Genomic DNA, 27,521 nt, shown 5'->3' with positions numbered 1-27,521 from the left:
ACTGACTCTGAAGCGGCAACGGGGGCGGTTTTTCACCTTCGCAGTTTCCACAGCCGTGCGCCAGGCCAGGCTGGGTCCCACGTACAAGGTGCCACATCCTTGGGGCAGAAAGCACCACACCTTGGCAAGAGAGCGCTTTGGGGGCGGCCTTTTTAGGCTAAGCCGGAGGTTTGGCGAAGATTGCCTCTCAGCCCGGGGATTACGGGGGTCCAAAGACAAAAAGGACCGGGAAAAGAAATCACACCTCAGAGATGCATTGCGCTGTCCATTAATTTAATTTTATAGTTATTTATTTAGTACTTTGTGTTCTTTGGCAACTCTGAATTTTCCTTTGGGGAAATGCAAGTTGGGGAAAACAGACGCTGCTTTTCTCCGCCACGTGCCCTTCGGTACTCATCTGCTGGGCTCCTAATAGCAGCGGCCGTATGGAATCTGGCCTGCACACGTGTTTGGATATGTCATTCTGGTCCTCTCTTTCCTCAAAACTGTTCTACAGTGCAAAACGCCTCGCCCATCCTTGGTAGCCAGAGCAAAGCACGTCGGAGAACAGGAACTAACAATGCGGCTGGCCATAAAGCCGATCCCTGAGTTTCCACTGAGAGAGGAGAAGAAGGAGCCAAAAGAGAACCCTGTTAGCGACACTGAGGCTGTTGAAGAAGAGGCCACCCCTCTGCCCAGAAGGCTGATGCTGAATTCCTAGAAGCCAAAAGCGCATGTCACCAGCCCATGCTGCTGCACGGGATATTTCCCCTCTGATTCACTGAGGAGACGCTCTGAATATGCAAATACAGCCGAGGGAGAATGCACCTTTTCACACACAGGGCAGAGAGGACATTTCCAAGAAAGGTCAGGTCGCCGCAGGGCAAAGCCAGCACGAGACCGTGGCCTTCCCCTCTGCGGGGCAAACTGAATCAGCCTCTGCCGGTGACTGTGAGATCGAAAGCTCAAGCGGAGGGTTCTCAGAATGAGAAAACACCTTCCCTCTCCAGTCCCTGCAGCACCATTTCTCTTCTCCCCGGGACAGGCTGAAGTTTCTGCAGGCTGCCGAGGCGGGGTTCAGCCAGCCTCCGGGCTTCACCCCACCCCACCCCGTTTCAGAAGAGGGGAGGCTCTCATGGGCCCAAAGCTTCCGTCGCGGGAAGGAAACCCTGCCCTCAACAGGAGGAACCCTCAAGAAAAGGGCATCATCCGCACTCTCAAAGGAAGGCGGTTTGTCCCTCTGCCTCTGCAGGGAGGCTTCCAATCGTGTCAGGCGCCACCCTCCCCTGGATTTCGGCGATGATAATGCAGGAGATCGAAAGACAACGTAGGACGCACGTTGAGAGAGTCTGCAAGGTTGGAAAGGAAGGGCGGAGAGCGGGGAACGGGGCCGGTGCAAACTGGTCTCAGGCACGTTTCCTTATCTTGTTTGCATCTCACGCCTTCCGGTTCTCTGGCTCCCCGTCTTTTTACTTCTCTCCTGCGCACCCCATAATGCTGCTCACCTAGAAGGGAACAGCGTGGTGTTTGGGGAGAAGTCTCACTTACAGCAGGCAGGTGGACTAAGTTGCAGGAGCCTGTCCTCGCAGTAATGCCAAAACCAGGAGAAGAATGCTTTATTGTGTAAAGACGACGTGACTCTTACTCAGGTGTAAGGCCGATCGACCATAATGAGGCTTCTGAGTAGACAGATAAAAAACCACACCGTCAGAGCAGAAAATTCCAGGTGCCAAGGAAAATTACACAGGTTTTGACAGATGCCAAAATAATATCCCAGGAGGTACCAGATGAATACTTTCATCAAAGACTTGCCAGCAATACTTCCCTCTGCACTGCCTTTAACCAGATTGCTGGCTACCATATCACAGGGGATTTGACCCAGAGCCAGTAGTGTTCAAAGGTCATTGTGTGCCAAGATGAGCTCAGTCCACGACATGAATGCCCCAGTACAGAAAGGCTCTAACTCCAGTTTGAACAACAACCCAACATGGTAGGAATGTAGAGGCCAGGTCGACGTGCCGCACTAAACCAGGATCGGTTTAGCTAAGTTTCCCTGGGAAAGCAGCAACTACGTTGTGGCTCGGGGCAATGTGTGAAAGCAGTTGTAGACTTCCTTTTTTTTTGCACAGAGTGGGAGATCCTCTTGGTTTTTGCTGACAAGATGGCAGCCCACGTCATTGTCAGCTAATGTGGTTAAGGACCTCCCAGAGTCACATTCCACCCCACGTACCAGCTACTCCAACAAGGGTGTGAAAATGAGTGCCTGTTATCTTAACCCAATAAAACATGACCTCTGTTTAGGAGAAAGGTAAAGTTCAGTATTGATTGGCCCTCCAACAGTCTCCTCATAATTACTATTATCTTGCAGGCTTCATCTTGTTAAGAGGTCAACGATTTTGCAGAAATCTTGCAAACCATGTTCTTCACTTGCCCACTTGAAATTTGGGCCAAAGGATCAATGTTTTTTTCATGGGCAATTTTATTTATTTATTTATTTGAGAGTGAGATTAAGAGAGTCATTAAATTTGATTTTACTTTACCACTTGATCCTTAAGAAGATAAAGTGTTGGAGTCAATGCAAGGAATGCTAAGAACTGCTTGCTTGCCCTTGAGTTAATTATAACTAAACCCTCCATTGTAAATATAGGAGACTTCAGTTCAACATCCCTTTCATTCTCTCAATGTGAGGAAATATGATCTTCTCACACTTTGCTACACCCAAACCTTCCAAATTATTTTAATAATGCCATAATGGTATCATGTGTAAGTTGGGGAGCTGGGGGGAGAGGGCAAATATCAGCCTAGCCTAAGAGGGTATTTCTGTGGCCCCCCAAGATAATCAATGCCCAGATTTGCCAGACTTGCATGCCATGTGACTCCACCCTTAATTTAGAAGTGTTACTCCAAAGATCTTCAAAACTAGGTTAATGATTGGCATTGAATGACCTACAAAAATGTGACTCCTTGGGGAATCAGATCTAAGATCTCCAAATGTGACTCATTCAGATTGTAGCAGGACTTCCTTGCATGTGCTTATCTCATCGGGATTTATGGCATGTCCCTATCCAAATCTCGAAGAAGGTAAATACAATGCCTTTTCTTATCTGGCATCTCCTCAATGGCCTTCCATTGGTCACAGAGGATGTTGTCATCTAGGATAATACTGACCTAGTTCTGGCTCAGACAAAACGGCTTTCCAGATCCCCGCTGGGTGAGGTGACTTTTAGCTGCAGCTACCAGAAATCAAATCTGTGACCTTCAGGGATGTTGTATCCATGAACCTATGCCCTCTCACCCACACACTCCCCTATTAATGGCCCGTCAATTCAACCCTCACACCTAACTTGATATCTGACTTACCAAGGTTCCAGTGGATACATTCTGAAGATATGGTGGACATCTGTAGACCTCTGAGAAGATACTTCCCATTCTTCGGCCAGTATACCAAAGCCATATACCCAGAAAGGCATTATTCAGACGGGGTATGATAGCACCTTTTCAGACTAACACGTCTTATTAAAAGATTTTTATTTTGTGAGCTACAGCTTATGCCTTCTAATGAAATTTGTGCGTTTAAAAAGGTACTACCAGACGGCTTCGGATTTTTGACTACCATCGATTAACATGGCTCTCTTCCTACAATGTCTACAGTAAGGTATTTATGGGATGCCATAAGCCAAGAAACTGGTAATGGAGCATCTTCTAGATGTTCTGGCCTATAACTCCCACCATCAGGTTGGGGATCATCAGAGCTCCAAAATGTCTGGAGGTAACCCTTTCGTTGCTCTCTTGCAGGCTTTTCCAAAGGTTGGGCTGAAGCAAGGTGCAAGATTGGGTGATGATGATAGCTCTACCAAAGAGAGGACAGCAAAGTAATATTCCCCCCCTCCACCTCCACCACACACTTCCCACCTCCTCTTAAAGAGAAAGAGCTGCTGCCAAAATTCACTGCAGGGTTAGAGTCCCTTTGTCCAAAACCATTTTGAAAAGCTTTGGCTTACTTTCCTCACAACCGCTTCATTGTCTGAGAGGCTCAAAATCCCTCCTCTCCAAAAGTCCAAGAAAGGACTTTGCTTGGTTGAGTTGAACCTTCCATGTGACTACAGCCCAAGTGGGTTCAGGTTTTACTTCCTAGGCATGGCATTCCTGCCTATATATTGGGTTTTCGAGCTGAGCCCACCCTTCCTCTCAGCCATCTCAATGGCTGGAAAAGAACTTCCTGCAGCCCAATTGTCCTGGGTCCTAGCAATCCAGCTGAGGTGCAAACACCTGAGCCAAGCCAGCAGCACATTTGTACCCTTCACTTCTTCCAGTTGCCGGTGCCTCCTCCAGTAAATAGACTGAAATGTGTCCCCATCAAAATGACTGGGGGAACGTGAAATGATCCTGGGGAGGAGGGAGCAGTGCTGCAGATGAGGAAGACCTCAAAGCAAGAATGAAATAGGGAAGGAGAAACCAGGACTGACCAGCATCTTCCATTTCGGTCTAGCCATTGTTCCACCCTGGCATGATTTGTGCATTATACTGACATCTTGCCACGCAAGAGGTTTTTATGGTTGGCCTCTTCTGTTTGAAGGGGGGAAAGCGAGGGAAAGAGGCAGCCTCCTGCAACTTCAAGACATCGGTGTTCAAAGAAGGCAACACCATGGTTGAGAAGGAAGAGAAATCAATAACCGTTGCACCTTTTCCCAGTAAGAGAGTGGCTGGGTTGATGAGAAGGTGGCGGCAGCCACTTTTCTGAAATGTAGCTTTAACAAACAGAAAGTGCTCTGGCGTTCCAGAAGCGAGTGTCATAAACAAGCAGGCACATGGCAAACCTATTGATTTCCTCAACCTTATCGCGCAGCAACCCCTGTTCGGTTACCAAGATCCTTTAATATGTAATTTACTGCAAGAAGAGAGAACGAGGAGGAGGGTGTCTGGAATATTTACTGTAGAAACTGATGGGTGAGAGCTCGGCTCCCCCTTAATCCATGCCTGGTGGCCCACAGTGGACACAGCAGATGAGCAAAAAGGAGGGAGCGTGCCATTTGTTAAGCTTTGCTGCTGTTAATGCTGTGGTTCCAAACTGAGGTAAGGAGGTATGGAAACCTGTAGACTGGCTAAGCTAAGAAGCACTGATGTCCCACACGACACAAACATTCCCATCTACCAGATGTTCGTGGAGAAGACAACCCAGCTGGGTTGGGTCACAAGTGTCACTCAAATGTGCAGTTCATCTGGATGTCTTTCTGAGTTGGGAGGAAGTGCAACTGTCCAATTCCCAAATCTACAGAGAGATCGGAGAGGGGGTGTAGTTTTATTCTTAAAACATTGGTTGGAAACGAACTCTGTTGCCATAGAACATGATTTAGGGCTAGACTGTTGGTGCTTCTCCCTCAGACCAGAAAGGGGCAGGAAAGAATGGCAGTCATGGGAAAGACAGCAGTGGCCTCCATGAGTCAGCGGTTGAGTTCACACGCCATATTCAACCACATAATGGAACTTGGTTGATTACAACTTCATATGCTGTGCGTGGTTTGTACCCATGTTTCCAACTTTGCATGATGCACCAATGATTAATTCAGTAAACCATGCTCAGCTATGATTGACTGGCTGAGTTCTCGCAGTGTATCCACCTAGAGAATGCCAGTAGATGGACACCATACAAGCACTGTTGATAAATAAGAATAAGGAAGGCCCCTGGGGCTCAGTTTTGCTGGAGAAATTAGCCACAGGAACCAGAGGAGGACGCATGGGACAGTGGGAGCAGGAGACTGTTCAGCCCACACATCAGTTGGGTAGGCCAGCCTGTCAGGCAGTGCTGGTCCTTTTATCTTGGTTTCAAGAAAGCCCCACTTTCGGTACTGCCTTTGTTCTGAATGACGACAACAATGAGAATCATACACACGTGCAGACCACGAGGAGGCTCCCCAGCCATTCATTGGGTCAGGAGAATAAAGCTCGGTGCGGCCTCAGCAAAACGCCTGCTGGAGACCCTCCGTGCCCACCGGTTACAGGACAAGGAAAACTACGGCGACTCTTGGCAATCCTCTCAGGAGGGAAAGAGTTGACCAGAGTTCAGCCTCACAAGCGTGGGGTAATAAATGATTCGTAGCGTATGGTAAATCTTGCTGAACAGTTTAATGGGAAAATTAAAGCTTTAACCAAGAGAGCCCTTTGTGAGGCCAAAGTGTTACAAGGCTGGGCCACGTTCAACGTTCAAGCACGACACACCTCCCAGAAAAGAAAAAGAAAAAAAAAAAAGATTTCTGGCACTCAAGAAATACATGGATTAAACAGAGTAATGGTCTTCTGGGCATCAGACCTTCAAAACAACGAGATTATTTATTTGGCCCATAAAAATGTGTTTAATAGAGCTTATAGCTTTTATCGTGGACTTTACGAACAAAGCTAAGTCACCTTCATGAAAGAAAAGATGTTATGACTGATGCATTTTCATGCTTCAGGTGCTTCCGATAATTCTAACCAGCAATGGGAATTTGTCACCACCTAGGAAAGCAACGTTTGGCTGAGGCTCATTCAGGCTGGGTTCTGTTTCATAAAAATTCAGGGTAAGCTGACTCTGACCTGGAACATGAGAATTCATAAGCAAAAAGGCTCCTGGGGATGTGCAAAGTGCCAACTGCAAACCTTGGGGAATGGCAACAGGCACATGTCCCCTCAGACTTGAGCCCCAGGGTCACCTTTTCAGGAACTGACCCCTGATAGCTGCAGGAAATGGTTAGCTCCATGGCAGGACAATAATGTAATACAGCATATTCTTCAGATGCTGGAAGCCAGGAGGAGTTTACATTTCATAGCCTAAAATGTTATGCGGTGTCCCCTATCGTAAATCCTTTTTTATATCGCATCTTAAGTAGATCTTCTGGAATTTACAAGATAAATACTGGTAATTTGATTCTTATCTCCTTTAAATCCAATTCTAAGCCAATTCCATGTAAGGGACCCTAATTATAGCCTAGGGAGAAAGTTGACGGGTGGGGGGGAGGTAACCTATCAGTGCTAACGCTGTTTGCAACACTTAAAAGGGTGCAGAGTGCTGAAAAGTTAAATGGATTTCAAAGCTGTTCTGGTAGGGCTGTAGTTTGTTAAAGGAACATTATTTGCTATGCCTGCTTCCATCAGAGATCACAAGGGTGCTGTGTGTAATCTGATCAAGATTGCTTAGAAAACGTGCTAGGCTGCCAAGGTAGACGGCTAGCTATGGCAGTGTTCGAGCGGCCCATCTCCTGAAAGTCCACTGGCCTTCCTTCAGAAGCTGATGTTTGGGGAGGAAAGCTTCACACATTGCTCCAGAAGGGAGGAGTTCAACCCCACTTCCAATTAATGCCTCCCCCATCACAGAGAACTGAGTCCATGAGCAACCAGAATGGAACCCAACTCCTTTGTCAAGAGGCGTGGATCTTCCTGCCCTGCTGATAAACTTCTTGGGTGGCTAGACTACATGACCTTGAAGATCGCAAGATGAAAATCCTGCAAGCTTATACAGTGGTGTTTCATCTGTAGCTCTGAATCATCTTCCTCAATAAATAAATGAACAAGTATAATGATTTTGACTCGTTCGTTGAACTGGGTTCTCTTAATCTAGTTTTTGGAGGACTGATCACGTTTTAGGACATATCTGTGCAGAAATATTGAAAATTCAAAAGGGTTCCCAATTTTTAAGCACCCCTGTAATTCAATGCTCCAATAGCAGGTTCGCAACAAAGAATGAAACCATCTACACCAGAGTTTCTCAGCCTTGGCAACTTTAAGCTGTAGGGACTTCGACTCGCAGAATTCCCCAGCCAGCATGCGCTGGCTGGGGAATTCTGGGAGTCGAAGTCCCTACAGCTTAAAGTTGCCAAGGCTGGGAAACACTGACCTACACAGTATTGTCCAACTAAAACAGGAAAAGATAAAGGAAGTCAACCTTGGTATTACATTCACTGATTCTTCTAACAAAAAGGGAATTCATGTGCTGAGTCCTAAGGCAAAACTGCCTGCTTCTAACACCAAACTTTAGTCTCAAGACAGACTTGGGTTCCATGTTCCCTCCACAGAAGGGTGGTGGCTTTGCTTGAAAAGGTGGAAGTGCCCCCTGCCTAGAGAATGCACCAGTACGCTGGGGGCAGAAGACATCCTGGCCAGTCACAGCACACGGGCTTCCTTCCCACTAGAAAGCCAACCGTGCATTGGGACCAGCTTGGCCCACTTTCTGAACAGGCAAGTTGCCCGCTGCTGCGATTTGGGGTTGGTGCGCATAACACACTCCCCAACCTCCAGAGGCCCTGCCCAGCCTCCTTAAAACGGTTGCCTCCCTCTGCCTTAGAGGAAAAGATCAGGCTAACCTGACCTGAATAACGTTATTAGGGTTCAGGTGAACCCAAATTATGGAGAAGAAATGGAAAAACTCAATTTACATGACAAAAGGAGGCCCGAAATAGCCAACAGGGCTTGCACACACCGGCTTTGCCCTTGTTGGGGTCTGCCCCAATTCCAAACGCAGGGCTGTTGCCTCTTCCAACCCAAGGAGGGGGCTCAGCAGGCCATGGGGAATGCTTGGCTCCTTTAGGAACGGCCCTGGGAAGTCCCACCAAAATTGGGGTGTTTTAGAAATTCACTTGTTCCACGTGAAGGACCTTCAATGATCTGGAGTTCCTGCAGACCTGGAGTTGAAATTAATTGCTGAGAACAGTTGGAGCTACCAGGTTATCATCTGGCCAAGGGCAAAATCTGTTTATGGACAATGAGATGAAAGGCAGAGCATTAGGGGAAAGTTGTGCTTTTGATCCCACAAATAAGTCACATGTAAAGAGCAGGTGGAGCTTCAATCACACCACTGCAGCTGCCATCCGTGGCCAAGCCTTGGACACTCCTGAACTGTAATTTCAGACTCTGCAAGGGAAGAGCAAAATGCAGCTTTCCCCGTTGCTGGGCATGCGGGCTCAGCTTCTTCTGAGGAGGTCCCTGTTTGGGAAGGCAGGAGAAGCCACCCCATGATGGCTGTGTCTGACTCCTTGACATTGATTAAACACAGAGAGGCAATGCTGAAACCAGCTTCAAACTATGGGGGAAAAGGCATGTGCGCACATGTGTGTTTCTTATGCCACTGTCCCTTCTCTCAGCCAAGCCAGCTGTGACTTACAATACAGTCCGCTTTGGCCTCTAGCAATGTGTCCTTCAGTCCTTGGCCTCCCTCCCCACCAACTGTCGGGCTCTGCCCTCTCCAGACCCAGGGAGGCCTGACTGAACAGACACAGAAGATTTTCACGGTGGTCCCAGGGAGCCCCACTGCCCTGAAAGGGGCTACTGTAAATAAATATGCCCGGCCTATCCTGCCCACTGTTGCTCACCCCCGACCTCTGGACCCCCCCTTCTGTAAGCGCCAGACAAAAGACCAGCCTCCCAGATGCCTCCGGTGGGGGAGCAGCTCTGCTCCCAGGGTGACTGGCGGGCGGTGGGCCTGGAAGAGGAGGGTCCCAAGGGACAGATGGGGGGCTCCACGATAGCCTCACTCGGGGCTGTGTCCCTCATGAACTGGGGAGCAGCTTTTGGGGCTGGGCTGGGCAAAGGCAGAGCCCTTCTGCAAGCGTCTGAGATATCTCCTTCGATATGCACACGTGGACTTGACTTCATTTCTCTGCTGATGCTCTTCCCACAGCAGCGCACAAGAAAAAGGGGCAGGAGGGGCTGAACGATCCCGTGTGGTCCAGAGAAAAGCACCCATCAAGATGTTCTTTAATTTGAAGGGTAGGACGTTCCACTCTAGCAATTAATCGGAGCTGCCCCTTCACCCCACTGAGTCATCCGTGGAGCAGCAAGCCATGTCCATCCCTGGACAGGTCCTCGGAGAGGTTCTACCATGAAGGAATTTGGGGGGATCGGGGCCTCTCAGAAGGCCGACAAAGAGGACCCAGCGAGAGTCTGGCCTGGAGAAAGGAGGCATCGGGCAAAACAGCAGCTCAGACCGAACCTTTTCCTAGGCGTCTGTCCTTGGAAATAAGCATCTTTGGATGTTTTCCGAAGAAAAAGCTCCCCCAGGGTTCTCTCCAAATTTGAACCTCAGATGCATTCCCTGGACAGTTGCTGGGGGACATTGCAGGGCCCCTCCTGCCTGCCTCGGCCACGCCAGCCCCAACCTGGCCATGCGAGGCTTGTGTGTCCAAGCGGCACGTCCCCACCCGTCTCTAAATTATCACCAGGGGAGGCTGCTGTGGCTTTTACCCCTCTAAATAATGCATCTGCAAGCCCTAATTAATGCGAGGAAGGGGGTGATATACCTTTCTCCCTTGCTTTAAGTTACATCTGGTTAGAAGAGCCGCCTCTAGCTAAAGGGCCAGATAAGCTAAAAATCAATACCAGCAAGGGCTTAGAATTCTTTAAATCAGGAGACCCGTTTGCAAACTCTCCCTCGAGCCACTGGGAAAGATACAGCCAGAGCCGCCAATTTATCAGCCCCATTACGGTGGGAGGAAATCTATGCTCACCAGCCCTCCTTTTCCCCAGCCGGCTGGTCTGCCAGGCACCGAGGGCCTCACCCCCTTCCTCCGAGACAGGAGGAGCTCCTGTGATCCGCAGTGGGGTGTGGGGGTAGGGTGTGGGGTGGGGAGGGGGACCATGGGGAGATGAGGGTCACTCTCCACAAGATGCCAGCAGCCTGTCCCAGTTGAGGCCAGCTCTAGCACAGGTTGAGGCGCTGGAAAAGAGCAGTGAGGCGGGAAGTGGGCAAGCTCAGACATTGCGTCCCCCAAAACCCTCCTGCACATTTCTGGGCAAAACCCTCAAGAAACGATCAGCTTCCTGGACAAGGCACTTGATTTCCTATCAATCTCTGGCTGTCTCATTATGTTTATTCACAGGGTGGATAAAAAGTGAAGGGACGGCTCATGTGGGTTAGGGGGCCCTGGGAGAGGATCCCAGGGCCTCAAGCTGCTTTCCCTAGTCCTTTGGACCCTTCCCCAGCCCAGCTTTTGCAGGAAGCATAAAGTTTGCACAGCCCATTTGAAGCATCAGCCCACGTAAATAAAGCGAACCTCTCCGAGCCCTGGAAGCATGAAGTCTATACCTCCCCTTTCCCCCCCTTCCTTTTGTTTCCCACGTCCATTTTTAGACTGTAAACTCCTTGGGGCATCATTGGGCCCTCTTGTGTACCGCAGAAGGCTGTGCACGTTTGCAGGGCTATATAAATAATTAAGGTCCGCCGGGCTTCTCATTATTTTAAGACAGCAGTCAATAAACCTTTCCAGGCATCAGGCGCCACGGCACAATCTGACCCCAATCTCACGAGGCTGCCAAATCTCACTACATGTGCACCACCTCACCCCCTGCAGTCTTGCAAGATTTGGGCCACTTTTTTTTAAATTGCATTTTTACTTAATTGGGGGGCTCCGTGAATGCCATCTGGGGGTGTTAGAGATGCCTTGGAACTTAAGACATGTTAATCAGCAGCTGGGTGCCTGGATGCCTCTTCCCCTCCGATTTCCCTCTATCCATCTATCTAGGGGAGGCGGTGGCGCTGAGGGTTAAACCGCTGAGCTTGCCGATCGGAAGGTCGGTGGTTCGAATCCGCGTGATGGGGTGAGCTCCCGTTGCTAGTCCCAGCTCCTGCCAACCTAGCAGTTCGAAAACATGCCAATGTGAGTCGATTAATAGGTACCGCTTCGGCGGGCAGGTAACAGCGTTCCGTGTAGTCATGCCGGCCACATGACCACGGAAGTGTCTACGGACAAACGCCGGCTCTTCGGCTTTGAAACGGAGATGAGGACTGCCCCCTGGAGTCGGACACGACTGGACTTTACCTTTACCTACCTACCTACCTACCTACCTACCTCTAAAGCTATGCATTAATCGGCTTCTTTCTATTTGGTACACATTTTGCATTCTACACGGAGCCACCAAGGCAGAGAGGAGGGCTCAAGGGCACCACAGTAGGAGAACTGGCCAGCACATCAGCAGAGGTTGGGAAGTGGGTTAGCGCCTCTGAAAGGAACCCTGAGCAGCGGGCCAGCCTCTGACACCCCCTTTGCTTCCTTATCTCTCCCATGCAACGACAGCTTGTGCACCTTGCAAAGAGTGTGGTGCAACCACAAGACCCTTCAGCCATCGACAGACAACATTTTGGCACCTCCAGCGGAAGGCCAAATATGCTCATAGCTCCCCAGCAGTTAACTCAGCACACATCAGAACACTTTCTTTTTCAAAAAAGAAAAAATCGAGATAGGATCACCCGTGCAGTTAGCGCTTTCCTCCTTTGGTGTGTTAAGCAGCGAACCCTTCGACTATGGCGAGGGGGATGCGGCCAATGTGGCTCGCAGAGTTCAATCTTTGATCACAGGAGACCAAGCGCTGCTTCCTCCTTCAGCCCTGCTCTGTGAAGCCATGACGGCCGCCCAGCGTTCAAGCCGGAGCAAGTCTATCTTAAGGCTCGTGCAACAGAGGAAGGCAGTTCAGGAAGGAAGCCGGCCCTTTGGCTGTGGAAAATGCATCTGTGTGCTCCTATTTGCAAGGCTGATGGTGTTTCTTTTTATGCTCTTAGTTCCCAGAGTACAGGTAGTCCTCACTTAACGACCACAGTTGGGACTGGAATTTCAGTTGCTAAGCAAAGCGGCCATTTAGCAAATCGAAGCTAATTTCACAACCTTTTTGTGATGGTCATTGAGCAAACCACCACAGGCATTAAGTGAACCACATGGTTGTTAAGCAAATCACGCGGTTCCCCATTGATTTTTCTTGCCAGAAGCTGGCTGGGAAGGTCGAAAATGGTGATCACATGACCATGGGATGCTGCGATGGTCATAAATGTGAACCAGCAGTCAAACGGCCAAATTGTGATCACATGACCATGGGGACACTGTGACGGTCGTAAGTGTGAGGACTGGTTGTAAGTTGTTTTTTTCCAGCACTGTCGTAAGTCTAAACTATCACTAAACAAATTGTTGTTAAGCGAGGACTACCTGTAACCTGAATCTCTTCCGCAAAGATTTTCAAAAGCACCTAAAGGCCAACTATCTTTTCCTCCGACATTTAGGAAAAGTGGATTTTCTGCCCTTCCTATGACCAGGACCAAAAGTCAGGAGAGGGTTAGCAGAACATTTAGTCTCAGGCTTTGTCTGACCAGTCTTACTCCAGACATGGAGGAAACAGGGAGTTCTGCAAAAGAAGACCTCTGACCTTGCTCCATGCAACCTCAAAGATCCCACTAAGTCTTTTAAGCAACACAAGATGGAAAAGAGAATAAAGAATATTAATAAACCTATTTCATTGCTGTATAGGGACGCGGTGGCGCTGCGGGTTAAACCGCTGAGCTGCCGATCGGAAGGTCGGCGGTTCGAAACCGCGTGGCGGGGTGAGCTCCCATTGCTAGTCCCAGCTCCTGCTCACCTAGCAGTTCGAAAACATGCAAATGTGAGTAGATCAATAGGCACCGCTTCGGCGGGAAGGTAACGGCGTTCCGAGTCGTCATGCTGGCCACATGACCCGGAAGTGTCTATGACAACGCCGGCTCCAAGGCTTAGAAACGGAGATGAGCACCGCCCCCTAGAGTTGGATTTGACTGGACTTTACGTCAAGGGAAACCTTTACCTTTACCTATTTCATTGCTGTACTCTTTTTATTTTTTATTTTTTAATAGAATGACTCCTTGGTGTTCTGGATTCCTAAATACATATAATGTATGTTTATAATATAGGCTTGAACCCCCTCAACCAGATAATTACAAGGATTGGATATGGAGGCAAGTTCAAGAGTGGAACTACCATCAGTCACCTCCCCTACATGGATGACATCAAGCTGTATGCTGAGAGTGAGCGGGACCTCGACTCACTGATCCACCTGACATGGATCTACAGCGAGGACACTGAGATGTCAATTGGACCAGAGAAGTGTGGCCGGATGGCAGTAAAGAGAGGGAAGGTAGTCAAGACCGATGGGGTGGAACTACCAGTGGGCCACATGGCAGACATACAGACCAGTTACAAGTACCTTGGTATCCCACAGACGCATGGGAACCACGCTGAGGCGGCAAGGAAGACAGCAACAACCAAGTGCCACCAAAGGATAAGACAGGTCCTGAAGAGCCATCCCAATGGGAAGAACAAGATCCACACCATCAACACGCATGCCCTGCCAGTCATCAGATACCCTGCCAGTATAGCAAGCTGGCCAAAGGGGGACATGGAGGCTGCTGATGTGAAGACCTGGAAGCTCCTCACAATGTACGGAGGCTTCCAACCTGAAGTCCAACATCAGAGACTGTACACCAGGTGGAAAGAGGGTGGGCGGGGTCTGGTGAGTGACCAAGCCACTGTCCTGGATGAGAGCCAGAGATCCAGGAATACATCAGCAAGATGGCCACTAAAGATGAACTGCCGAGAGAATGCCTGAGGCAGCAGTAGACATGGAAGGAAGATCAAGCAGAGGAAGTGCCATGGCAAGACAAGACCCTGCATGGGATGTACCATCGATGGATAGCTGAGGTGGCTGACACTGGGAAATCCTACCAGTGGCTGGAAACGGTTGGACTAAAAGACAGCACTGAGGCACTGACCATAGTAGCACATGAACAGGCACTAAGCACCAGATCCACAGAAGCAGTGGTCTACCACATAGACAGGACCCAAGGTGCAGACTGTGCAGAGAGGCCTCAGAGACAGTCCAATGCATAGTGGCAGGGTGTAAGATGCAGGCAGGAACAGCATACACTGAACGGCACAACCAAGTAGCTGGCATTGTGTACAGGAACATCTGCACAGCATATGGGCCAAACCCTCCCAAGTCCAGATGGGACATTCCAGAGAAGGTCACGGAGAATGACAGGGCCAAGATCCTGTGGGACTTCCAGATCCAGGCGGAAAGGCAGGTACCAGCCAATCAACCAGACATCACAGTGGTAGATATGGACCAGAAGCGGTGGTGATAGATGTAGTGGTGCCAAGTGACAGCAACATCGGGAAGAAGGAGCATGAGAAGCTGGAGAAGGACCAGGGCCTGAAGGAGGAACTAGAGAGGATGTGGAAAGTGAAGGCCAAAGTGGTCCCAGTGGTGGTAGGAGCACTTGGGGCTGTGACCCTCAAACTGGGAGAGGGGCTCCAACAGATCCCAGGAGCAACCTCAGAGCTCTCTGTCCAGAAGAGTGCAGGGCTAGGAACAGCTGAGATCCTGCGCAGAACCTTCAAACTCCCAGGCCTCTGGCAGAGGACCCGAGGTTGAGGAAGACACACACTACCCATATGGGTGAGAAGGGAATTTTTTTATATCTGTGCTTGTGTGTGTGTGTGTGTGTGTGAGAGAGAGAGAGAGAGAGAGAATGTGCATTTGTGTCCTGAGGTCTCCAAAAGTTTAAGAAGCACTGATGTAAAAGTAAATGTGAATCTCAGCAGCAAGAGTGCAAATTCACATAAAGAAGGATCCTTTAAAATCCCACCATTGGGCTCTTCTTGGCCAAGAAATCCAATGCAACCAGGAAGTGGGTTCTCATATGCTCAAAGCATCCAGTTTTGCAGTTCCTGTTGTTCATATGCTCTTCCAAGGAAGGAACTGAAAGTCCATGCCAGTGGAAATCACCTTCATTTTCCCAATACTTTTCACAGCTTACAGCTTTCATCTCTCCAAGTTAGCAGAAACTGACTTTTTTTTTTAGGCACTTTTTGGTTACCACTCAAAATATATTTTTATTAATGGTTACAAGAAAGGTGAATCATATCACCGCCTTTACATTCTTGTATTATTTACTAGAAACCAGTCTCAGAAAGGGGAGGCTGGAAATACAGCTGCTCAAACCAAGAGTGAAATAAATGATGCTCTGCAAAAGGTAAAACCAGTAACTCAGATTTGAGCCACAGGCAAAGATCTCTACCACCTACATTCCTTATTACTCGTTTGTGCATTTGCTGAGTAGAGAGCCTCCACTACGAACTACTGAAGTTGTGCGGCTCATTCAGTTTTATTTTTAAAGGCACCCACTGTCTGAAACTCTATTATGCCAGCCTTACTTAAGCAGTACTTGGCCCTGTCCACCTTGCACTTAAGAGGTGTCTTGCATCTGTGAATGCTTCCACCACATCAAACTACACCTTTCCTAGAAGTCATATCTGATGCATTCAGGAAACATCAGCAATGTTAAAGATGCAAAATTCAGCCACGATTCTGCATAAATGAGCTCATCATTAAAAATATCCAGCTTGGCTGGCATTAAAACAAGCAAAGCAGAAACCCGGTGGAGTCTTTCATAGAATCTTGTGGGGTCACTGCAAAGAAGAAACATTGCTCCAGTGAAGGCAACTTACGTGCCCTTGGGCTTTTCATGTTCACTGAGCAACTGGCCCAACATTTAAAAATCTCCTTCAGCTCGGTAGGTCCTGGAGGACACCCTACTGTTTATTTTAAATAGCAATACAAAGAAAATAAAACACTAAGCAAAATCAGTGAAAACTAAGAAATGATCAAGAACCAGAAAAGGGAGTGTTCAACCACCAACAGCAGCAGCATCCCATGAAGCTCCACACTGGGTTGGTTCAGAAGTTTCCACAAGATGGAGAACTGGGGCCAGCAGTTTTTCTCCGGGAAGGGCTGGAAGTGGCCAATTATCAGCTACGTGTAACACCTCTTTAAGGACAGACCCACATTCGACTTGCTTGGGAGGAGAAGCATCTGAATAGACCACACGGAAGTGCAGAGTGCAATCTAGCCAGGATAATGTTGAATGGGAATCTCTGTGTGTCCCATGTAGAATGTTCCAGATTAATTCTCAAAATCTCCATAGGGGGGTTGAAACCCTACTTACTGTGTGTGGAGGAACCTTTTTCAGCTAGGTGTTCTCCAGATCTTTGAACTCACCACTAGCAGTATTTGCAGCCCACATGAAGCCTGGCAGCTCTGGTCCCCACACCAGATTGGCCAAATGTGGGGCACATGAGCGCTGTTAAGGAGGGAGGCCCATGGATCAGGTTCCTACCCCACAGGCTGGGTCACAGCTTGGTGGTATTCTTAAGGGCCACAGAACAACGGGACGCTTTGCTCACCTTGGGGGAGAAATGTGGCTATGCACAAACATGGAGGCTCTCCCCCAGCTTTTTGTGTGCGCGTGTGTGCAATCTTTCAAGCGCAGAAATGCCGCTCATAAAACCCTTCTCTCTCCCTCCACTTACACCCTGGTACAAAATTGTCCGTGTCTTCTTCGTGATGAAAGCAGCAAACAACAAAAGAACGGACTTTGCATTGTTTCTTGTTTGCTTCCCGGTACAATAAACTTTTCAAGGAGATACTGGAGTTCTTTAAATAGCTGGCTAAGTTCTGCAAACACTGGACAGCAAAACCCACAGCACCCAATTTAAACAGCTTTGGGATTTGAGTCTTGCAAGACAGACCACGGGAACTGATTGTGGGGCTGGGGGGGATGAGCGTTTTCCATTTATCTAACCAAATCTGGGTTGTATGTACACACACACACACACACACAGACACACTATTTTGGAAGGCTCAGCCTCCAAATACACCAGGACACCAACGTGCTCTAAGACAAAGACGATACACCTCACGCTAACACAAGTATATGCCACGTTTACAGAAAGATGGATGCACAGTTCCAGGGTTCCTGTTGAGTTATAGCATCATCTGCATGCAAAAACTAATTTACTTTTTTAGCGTGATTTAATACGGTGAACCCACGCACAGCAAAATAGAGATGGAGATAGAGATGCATCAGTATATCTACAGTCTTTGGTTTAGCATAATAAACTACAAATAACTGAGAAATTGATTTTATGCAAATTCCAGGAGGCATTAACTTGCTCTGCGCTTCAGAGTAGAGTTATCCACCAGGCTGACAATTCTGAATATACTGATGCAACGTTTTTTTTAAAAATGTACAGAAGCTTGCTCGAAAATTATGGATGAATACATACATGACACAAACACACAGACACGTTCTGCCCACCCCACCACCAAATATGTGGTAAGTCGTCTTTTTATTTCTCGTGGCCCATCCCTCCCGCCATTCCTAGACCTTCCCCTCGATCTGAAATCATCTCCAACTTAATTGCTTTTGTATATTGGAAAAACTTGGAATTTTAAGCACAGCTGAACAGACCACGAGGTTATCAAAACTTGCGAGGGACTTGGATTAAATGTCAAACTGCCTGTACCAACGTAGTCCAGGGACAGGTAGCATCCCTCTGCCCTGCACATTGGCTGTGCACGATTTCTGCCTCCTGTTTATGCAAAGAGGTGACAAAACATCTTGGAAAAATGAAGCACACTTAACCCCTTAGGTTGAGCCCCAATTTGTAGGTTTGAGCTCCTCCGTTTTAAGCCCAAAGGGTTCGACTTGTGCCCATCTGCCACTAAAATAAAGGGCATGCGTGAGCTTTATCCGGGGAGAGAGTTAGGGTGGCCATTTTTGCCCTCTTAAAGGCGTCCAAATTCCAAAAAAGAAAAAGAAATCCTGGCTTATGGGGGGAGGGGCCTTTGTCCATGAGGGGGAGCAGCTCTGAGCCTCGCAAAAGGCTCAGATTCTGTCCCCCCCCCGCCCTCACTGAAAGCAATGCGCTTTTTGAGGATGCTGTAAATAAACGCAGATATCTAAAACACCCCTTTGACCTACCAGCATCAGAGATGGATAGAGTCCCTGATAACAGCCCCCCCCCTCAAGGAAATAGGATGCAACTATGTGGGGGAGGAAAAAAATGCCATCAATTAAATCATCAGAAAACGTAAAGTCAAGCTCAGCTTGTGGAAGGTTACCAGTCTGTGGCTTTCTTGGTCACAAGGCAGAAGGAGGCTGGTGGTCACTGCCTTCACCCGGGTTTGCTGTTGGCTTCCCATCCAATGCACAGCCCTGGAATTTCCAGATGGCCTCCCATCCAAGTAACTAACCAGGCCTGATCCTGCTTAGCTTTTCAAGACCAGCCCATTTGTGCTGTGACCTGCTGTATAAGTCCCTAACCAGGTTTGAACGTTAGGTCTTCCTTGTATCCTGATCTCCTATTTTATGCTCTCCATAACACCACTTGGTGGGACGAAGAAGTAGAGGACCTTCACTCATTCATGGCCAAGCAAGGGCCAACTTTATCACCTCCCCACCCAGTTCTAACCCTGGGACCCCACCCTCTGGACCATACTCTGCTCAAATGGAGGGTTTCTGAGCCAGACGCAAGGACATCCCTAGACGCTCTCCAAAAGGCAACATCACTCCACCTTCAGCAGACCCACCACCTGGACAAAACTTTATCTTGGAGATATTTTTTCATATTCCATTCCTTGCACTTTGGCAGTGTAACACCTTCCCATGTTTATTGGGCTGCTTGGCAGATTCGCTTTAAATTACCACCATCACATATAGATAGAGTGCAACAACCTTGGATGAAAAATAAGTGTTTCTTTTTAATTTAAAGTAAAAACCACCTGAAATGTTTTTAATAAAAGCATTTTCAACAATTATGGATGGATGATTCACTTCTCTGTCCTTAAGAGAGATGCAGAAGTTAGTACAATGTTTAGAAAGAAAGCCTGCTTCTGAATTATTGTTTCATTCATTAAAAAGTGCAGGCAGATGTATTTCATAATGTCATAGAATCATGGAGTTGGAAGGGATCTTAGAGATCATCTAGTCTAACCTCCTGTTCAGGGCAGGATCTATCAGACCATCTCTGGGAGATGACCATCCAGCCTCTGTTTGAAGACCTCCAGAGAAAGAGACCTCACCACTTCACTGGCGGACAGCTTATGCAGTCTGGAAGTCCTTCCTAAAATCTAGTCTAATTCCATGTATTTAACCCCTTACAATGATCTCTTCAAGAGGGCAAAATCCTGACTTTAGAAGCTCTTCCCAGTCAGTTACTGTAAGAGCTTTGCCAGATTAGACCGAGATAAAACTAGCTCAGCATCCTGTGTCCAATGAAGGTTAGACAGATGTTTCCAGAAAACCTAGGCTAAGCACTGTAGATTTTTGGGACGGTGGCGGGGGCAGTTCCATTCTTCCAAGATATATGGCCTCTATGCCCTTTTTAATTCAAAACATTCCTAAATTGCCTTTCCATTCAAAACTCCCGGGGCACCTTGCAATAACTCATAAACACAGAGCAGGCTTCATCAAGCAGGCCAGCAGCTCCTGAGCTTTCCTTCAGAGCAGGATACCTCCGCCTTGCTTCTGCTGCCTCCCAGGGTCTACTGAGACCAGATTCCACCCCCCCACCCCCCGCAGAAGCTGTGCAGGGAGAGGTTGGCCTGCCCAAGAGCCAGATCCAAGGCCTTCTTGTCATCCCCCATCTGACACCCAGGAGCATTTCTCCAAGGGAGCCAAAATGCACCCATTCCCCATTCCCCAGTTGGAGGTGCACCAGGCCCAAGGCTTGCAGGCTGCCATTTTAAATTTCCCAGAGTGCTCCAAAGATAATGCCAGCAAAGGCATTGTGGGAAACTAACCTGGCCATCCGCTGAGGGGAGGTCTTGACCCCTTAACCGGGCATCCTCTGAAAGCTGGGCACATCTGGCTTGGTGGGGCCGAGAGACAAGGGCAAGAGTGGTTTCTCCTGTAACGTCAGGCCCGGGAGGGGGGAGCCCTGACACCCCAGTGACACAAGCCAGGTCTGGCCAGTATGAATAGAACAAGCTAATTTACACAGGAAGTAGGCACTTACCAGACCCTTCATCCCAACACACAAAAATATCGGCCGTATCTGGAAACAATTACAGCCAGTTAACATGATCGGCCTGCTGCTAAAATTAACTGCAAACAGAAATATTTTTTTTCACATCGGCATCAGGCAGCGGAGCGGCCCCCGTGTTTGACTGATGGGAAATATGCAGTAATTACTCATTTTTAGAAGCCGTTCCTTGAAACCATCAGGGTGGGTGAAACAGTTGCTAATTATGAATGAAAAGGAGCACGTCGCTCATCTGGGGAGATGGGAGGGAAGCAAATGAAAACCACTCGCGCGCCGGGATAAGTGAACGATGAATCTGCTCCATGTTTGAAAAGGGAAGGCTTGGCGTTCGGTGTCACTGTGACATTCACAATTATTTGTGGCATCTTAGGGTAAAGGGGTGGGGAGCTCTTCTGAGATGTTTTGGTGGTCTTTGTTTGCTCTCTTAACTGTGCAACCAAATCTTGTAGGGTTTAGCTGCAAAAAAAAGTTGCCCCCCAGGTTTAAAAAAGAAAGAGAAAGAGGGAGGGAAGGAGTCATCATCAATTTTAGTTGTGGTTACTTCAAGTTTGCAAAAGCGGGGCAGAACCGACAGCCGCTGAAATTAGATGGACAGTAACAAGGTTGCAGCTCAGTGCCTATTTCATCCATTCAGATATTTCTCCCTCCAGTCCCTCGGAAGACAGCCAGGCCCATGTGAACTGGCAGGGTTGGTGCGCCACAACGGGGGGGGGGAGGGGATAAGTGAGCAGAGAGCATTGACGTTATTTGTACCTCGGATGGCCAATTCAAAGGATGCCGATAATGGCTGCCCTGGTTCAAAGTGAGCCTATTCTATGATATCATGCGGTCCTTTGATCGTACAAGATTGTGGGACACTTCCAAACGCCATCAATCAGAAAACAGTCACAACAGGGCCATTTTAAGAGAGAAATTAATTAGAATCCGCACGGTGTTCTACAAATTCAAAGGATCCTTCGTTTGATTGAAGGGAGCCGGGAAATTCAAAATTTTGACATCCGGATCCTCTGCAAAAAGCCTGCTGAGGGTTTACCAGACACTCAGACACAGCTTTGTGGGCATCAAAAGCTCTGCAGTGATCAACAAGCTATTAGCCGGATTTGGACCCATCCCTCAGTCAGCAACTGCTGCTCAGCCACCATCATTTTCATACGGAGCAAAGAAAGACATTTCCTTTTGTGGAGCCCCTTCTGGCTCCCCAAATTACGCCAGGCCTCCAGGTCAGTTAATGCTGACTGCTCTCTCTGCTCTCTGGCTAAAAGAAGCCCCAAGGAGGCGCTGGGGTCATTTCCCCACTAGTGACTTCTTGTGTCTTCTAGAGCCATGCCAAAAAATCAGGCGTAGTATCACTTCAGCGGTGGCAGAATGAGGTTACCACGAGGCTGTCAATCGTTAGCAATCAATGGGCTTTGTTGGGGGGTGGCAGTTGCCTGCCCCGCTAAGCTTGCAGGAATCTGACTTGATTCAGTTTTAGAAAGCATGAGCTTCCATTTTGGACCATGTGTAATTCATCGCAACAGATGAATCCCAATTTTATGAAACAGTGTTTTCTTTATTGAGAAGAGAGGTAGGCAAAAATTCTCAAAGCCATGCATTGAATTTTAACAATTCCAAAGTGGAGATGATCATGAATGCGCCTTGGTGCTCCCGTGTTACACTTCTGCTCTGCAAGTTGCATTGGCTTCCTCGTGCATCCAAGGTGGCACAGGACCAGGTTGTTCGTGGGTCCTCCTCTCCCTGGTTCTATCTACCCACTCCACTAATCCAGCAGGAATGGTGGCCCCCTTGGTCAGAAATGCCATCTTGTGGTACCTGGGAAGCAGGACTTTTCTGTTGCAGTGCCTGCTCTTTGGAATGCTGTTCCCCCCGAGGTTAGGTTGGTCCCAACGCTGCTGGCTTTTCAGAACGCTCTTGAGACATGGATGCGTTCCCAGGCACAGGGCATGGGGCGTTAGTGAGAGCCCATGATGTGGTTATTTATCTAGTTGGTCTGACTCCTCGGCTGTTGCTTATGCTTCATATTATATGTGATTTGGGTCGTCTTTACATGTTGTAAGCTGCCCAGGGTCATTACTGTGAGAGGGACACTATATCAATCAATCAATCAATCAATCAATCACATCAGAAGCACTATTTCAGAGTCACTACCAAAGGGCCAAGGGAGGAATTGCTAAAGTAACTCAATATCTTCTCCCTGCCCAAGATCTCACCAAAGGACAAGGGGACTTCAGCCCCCTTTCTCCAGGCTCCGGCCTGCATTCCACGGATGGAAGCAGTTAAATCCCAAAGTTCAAGGCCACGCGAACTCTCCGCCACTGACGAGAAACAGCTCGCCAAGCTTCCCAGGGAGGGCTCCTCCCAGACTCACAGGCTACCCGATTGGGGTCAGAGCCCTGAGCCCGGCTGGCAGCGTCCATTTCCGGACTCCTCTTGGCCATAAAGCTACGAAGAGCCTCCTTGGCCGGACCAGGCTGGCCCACAAAGCTCCTTGTCAGACGGGTGGTCGGTCGGTCGGTCAAGAGCAGGCGCGCTGGTTCCCATTAGTGGGTTGCAATGCCAGGTGCCACTAATAAGGTCCATCAGCCAGAAAGGAGAGAGCACTAAGCCAGCCGACACGTTCTGGAAGTTATCACTGTCAAACACGGGGCGGGAGGGAAGAAGCCAGGTCTGCGGGGGAGCCAAAGGGCATCCAGCACAGGGTGGTGAGTGCAGCACAAGAGAGAGAAACACACACGGGCCCATTGTCTCTCCTCCACGATGCAAAGCTGGGGTGTCCACAGCATATGGTCAAGACGCTGGAGCTGCGAGCATAGCATTGCGGGCACCCTTGACTTTTTTGACCACACCCTGCATGCTCTGCCCCGATCCAAAGCTCCGGGAATGGGACGAGGCCCCCAAAGTTCCAAGCATCAGCTGGAATTAAAAGGACATTTCCTTCTGGAAAAACGGACAATGCTTTCCTTAATATCACTGAGTTTAAGGGCATCCGTTCTCTTCCCTTCTGTGCACCCCCCCTCCCCAAACTGGCAACTCAATTTTAACTATATATTTTGAAACTGAATAAAGTTCTTACAACAAAGGGGAAAAAAGCTGCGATCAATGCAAGCATTTAAATTAATCTGAACTTCTCTGAACTTCGTTGGAAACTTTCTGTTGACAGAAGTTTACTGTTCCACACTCAATACATGTTCCGTTAGTCAAAACCATAACCTCCATTTGGAAGAAAGAAACAGGTAGCAGTAATATTGCAATTCTCGGGAAAGAAAAGAGTTTGGCCAAGAGGTTCACCCTACACTCGGGGGCCTTGGAAGACTTTGGGACGCCAAAACAGAAGCAACTGGAGAACCCGTGGTCATCAACTCTGAAGATCTGAATATCTTCCATTACACACTTTTTGCCCAGAAATATTTTGTCACTGTTTTCTGCCCACTGGAAGAGCAGCAGAATCTTGCAAGAAAGCACCATTCTAAAAAATGACAGAAATTCAATTAACGCTGACATTCATTTGTGATTCTACAGTAATGTCATGAAGCTAGCATGTAATATAAGACAGTACTGTACAGTTTGGGGTAAAATTCATCTCATTATCCTATGTTTTAAATTAACGTTTATACAATGCTGAACATTAGTTACCTTTTGATCAAAGAATTATCACTTTTTATTAATAAATAAAATTATTAATTAAATTATTAATAAATTCTTCAGATTTCTCAGTAAGCATGATAAAAGATAGTACATCAAACACTCTTTGGTACGTGTCAACTTTTTCTGACAAATGAAAATGAAATCTGGCCACAGTCAAAGCACTAAACAATTGAAGTTTACGCTCATTTTTCTAGCATCCCACTGCCCTTTGGAAATCATGATTATTATAAAACCTCTCTACTTTTCAAGTCTGTGCACTAAAAGTTGTTTGAGCAAATTGACCCCAAAAGAAGGCGGAGGAAACAGAAAATCAAGAAACCACGGGCACTGGTATCAGTGTGTCACGTCTCATAACAGTACAGGCCTCAGTAAATATCAAGGACACCACAATCGTCAGCACCTTCGGATGACATTTTCCAGACTAGACGGCCCGATTTAAATGACCAGGAAGGTTTAACTAAATCTGGGATATACCGTGGGAAGAAACAGTCAGTGGTAATGGATTGCTGAAATGTTAGTTCCACTACTGGGAAGATAGTGTCCCCAGATAACTCAAGTCCACAACCAATTTAAGCACATTCACCAGCGCCTAGCTCTGGTTTCGTTGTCACAGGCAAAATTCACCAACATGAGTTGCAGCTAACTCCATCTCAGTCTGCAAAAATTAGGTCTCTCTACGTTGCCTTCTGAAACAGAGCTCTCATTAACTTCTGCTGGATTATGCTGCCAATTTTGAAATCACATCATTTTTTTAAAAAATGACAGCATCTGAATCCTACCTCTTTGGCCCCGTATTTTCTCCTTTCCCTGAGACAAAAACAACCAGACTGTGTTAAAAGCATTATAAATAAATAATTCTGCCAACTACAGGTGTTGTTTCAATTACATCTGAAAGAGCACAGAACATGACGCTTAAAAAAGAAAAGTGGCTTTTTTTAGATGAAAAAGCCACCAGACTTTCTACGGTTTTTTGGCGAAGCACCTTTTTAAGACTGAAAAATCTGCCATCTTACTCATCGGTTCTGCAATTCACCCGGAGTCAAGCAACCATTTGATGGGATTAAGGAAATTCAACCCTTGGAGTGAGACTGGCAGGGATGGAAGGACCCACCAAGGTTATCGACCAGCTCTGGCAATTCCAGAATGGCTCGGCATTTAAAATCCCTACCCACAACACTTCCCACCCGGGCAAGACTTGAGACCAGAGCGCCTTGGAATAAAAGCAGGCTCCTGATCCTGGAACCAGAGGGTAGCGAGGGGGAGGGAGGGGGAAAGGGCAGCTCTCAGAAGATGCCAAGACCACCGGTTCCACGTGTGACCTGGCCTTTGGAAGGGTGGCACGATTTTACAGAAGAACAGCTTCATTCTTAATTTCAGTGATACTTGGGCCAGCTTCTTCCTCTTTACTTCCTGGAAACAGCTCCACGGCTCTTTCCATGGCCTGGGTGGGGAACAGAAGTTGTGACCATCAGCCCAATGATGGTGAACTGCAGGGGGGCGGCAAGCCCTGCTGCGATGCTCATGACATCTGTGGGGCTTGCTTCAGATCCCTCTGTCCCCAAGGGAGCCTCGCAGCCTATCCAGAAAAGAGGCCCCAAGCCCACCCCATCTTGCTCCCCTCTGTCCCATTATCCTCGTATCTATATGAGGCTCAACACACCGCGGGGTAACGGCGCCTCTCGGTCAGCGCAGCAACTCAGAAACAAAAACCAGCCACTCGCTGCAGAAGGGCGCCAACGTAACCACGGTTAGCAGGGCCGAGGCGCTGAAAAGCCAACCGTGAATGCTTGCAAAGCAATCATTATGGGAGGGGGATCAGCCCAATGGGACACCCAGCCAGGGCGCTGAACTTAGTGGGCAAAGAGCTTACGGATGGTGCCAGAGGCAGTCCAACTGCCTAGGAGATGTGGCCCTTGCTCAGAAGAGGGCAGGAGCTGGGAAAACACCCGTGGCTACTCCGCATCCTATTCCAACTGGTTTCCACCAGCCATTTCTAAAAGCCACAAAGACTAAAGGAGTCTGCTACACACCGGCATTGCCAATGTACATTATGTACATTTGAACTACAGTAATTAAACTTGTCGGCTCATTAAAACATCTCTCAGCATCTTCTGCATTGTGGCTCTGAATCCTATTAGCAGGCTGCCTTGTAATATGTTTACACAGTATGAGACACAAGAAATATGCTTAACTGTGTACCTCCACTACAAATGTTTGCCCAAGACTGAACCACGCAGCTCCTAGGCACAAATTTTGGTTTTCTGCATTACAAGCAAGGCCAGGCACAGCCACGCAGGGCTGCCAAGCCTCTTCCATGGCCAGACCGGCGCGGACCGTCTGCTGGGGGCGGTGGGGGGGGGGCGGTGCCTAGCTGGGTCTTAGCAAAGAGAAGCCCAAATTCCAGAAGGATCGACTGCCTGCTCAGGAAACAGAGAAGGCCAGTGCTGTTGGGCAGCCCAAATGGGCATTCATGGAGACTGGAATAGGTGAGTTCAGTCACCACAAGGAACAGACAGATGGATTTTTAAAGAAAGCACTGCCTTTACAAGAACAGCCACCTGTCAGAATGGGCTCCCCGCCTTCCCTGCATTTGACTTGGTTTTTTAAAAACAGGGACCTTTTAAGCAGCCGAGTTCAAACGAAAGCAATGCTCACATCTACAGTTTAGCGAAGACAGATTTCCATGTATTAACCTCCCTTCATAGATCAATTTGTTTTTAATGTGTTGCTCCATTTAAGGCAACAGTAGGTATGTCGACAGCCCAAATGGACATTTTAAACTTTTTTCAGGGAATCTGTCATCAATAAGTCCCAAAGGAAGAGCATTAAACTCTGAAGTTGTTCAAAAGAGCAACAGCCATGTGTACTGAACAATAAGGTTTGTTTTTCGTTAATGTGGAGATACTCCAAAGATTTATTTATTTATTTATTTATTATTCACACTTCTATCACCGCCCATCTCCCCCTAAAAGGATTTATACCTGGCCTTCTCAGAAATCCTAGCACCCTTTAGAACAGATCAATAAATTAAAACAAAACAAACCTTTGCAACAATTACAAAACGACCCAAAACCAGCAATTTCTATATCAACCTAAAACGGCATGTCGGGGCGAATGCGCCATCCAGGAGGCAGAACCTAAGACGGCATAAGGGGAAAGTAGCTAGCAAGCATCTCAGCCCTGCAGATGTTGCTTGAATCCTGCTTTGCATTGATACGCTGGATAAAGAAAGCGTGGCTGAGTTTCGTGGGG

General features: G+C 48.0%; 1 protein-coding gene across 4 annotated transcripts in view; it reads right to left on the bottom strand.

The window, feature by feature from the left end:
• Positions 1 to 27,521, bottom strand: part of ZBTB16 (zinc finger and BTB domain containing 16) — a 147,437-nt gene that overhangs the window by 114,444 nt on the left and 5,472 nt on the right. The window lies entirely within an intron of this gene.

This window comes from Candoia aspera, chromosome 9, assembly GCF_035149785.1.
Source record: "Candoia aspera isolate rCanAsp1 chromosome 9, rCanAsp1.hap2, whole genome shotgun sequence".
Taxonomy (NCBI): domain Eukaryota; kingdom Metazoa; phylum Chordata; class Lepidosauria; order Squamata; family Boidae; genus Candoia; species Candoia aspera.
Note: the sequence above shows the minus strand (reverse complement) of the source record. Positions and strands in the feature narration are given on the sequence as shown.